We start from the raw sequence: 834 nt of genomic DNA on the forward strand, positions 1-834 counted from the left end.
AAGACCAGCAGGGGAATTCTCTCTCAATGCTGGAATCACTTCCACTTTTAAGGCACTTGACTGATTGGATAAAGTGTCACTCATTGCTGATGGCAATCTCTTTGATTGATGTAATTATAACCAGCTATCTATGATTTACCACTGCAGTAAAATCACTGGTGACTAAAGTCCATAAATGCCCTTGTATTACAGTTAGCCCAGTGCTTGCTTGACCAAACAACTGGGCACAGTTACCTGGCCGAGTTGACACAGTAGCCTGACCGACACATCAGCACTCCTGAAACAGCTTTCACGACTCTTCCCAGACATGAGTTCTTCCCTCTTCCCCAAAGGACCTGATTTCAACCACTTGTGAAAATCACAGAATGCATTCTTTTGAGCTTGGCTGCTTTTGTTAAACATTGTATTCATGAAATTCATCCATGCCACATGTGTAGTTCTGGTTTATTCAGACTTGCTTTTCTTACCTCCTCTTTTCTTGATTGGTATTTGGGTCATTTCTAACTTGTGGCTGCTATGAAAAGTAGTAAATCACAGATTTAATTATTTATTCATTATAGATTATTCATATTTTCTAATTTTTTCTTAGAGTTTTCACAAGTTGTATTTTTAAAAGCGTTTCTTCATTTCACTAAGTTTTTCAAATTTATTGGTTTTAAGTTTATAATATCCTCTAGTTACCTGTGTTAATAGCCACTGGATTATAGTGATTTTCCCCTTTGTAATTCTTTTTGTTCTATCTATCCCCTTCCCCCTGTTGTTTGCACTTGCTCTCTGCTCTTTTCTTCTTGTCTTTCTCTTCAGGAGGCACCAGGAACTGATCCCAGGACCTCC

Source organism: Dasypus novemcinctus, chromosome 24 (assembly GCF_030445035.2).
Source record: "Dasypus novemcinctus isolate mDasNov1 chromosome 24, mDasNov1.1.hap2, whole genome shotgun sequence".
Taxonomy (NCBI): domain Eukaryota; kingdom Metazoa; phylum Chordata; class Mammalia; order Cingulata; family Dasypodidae; genus Dasypus; species Dasypus novemcinctus.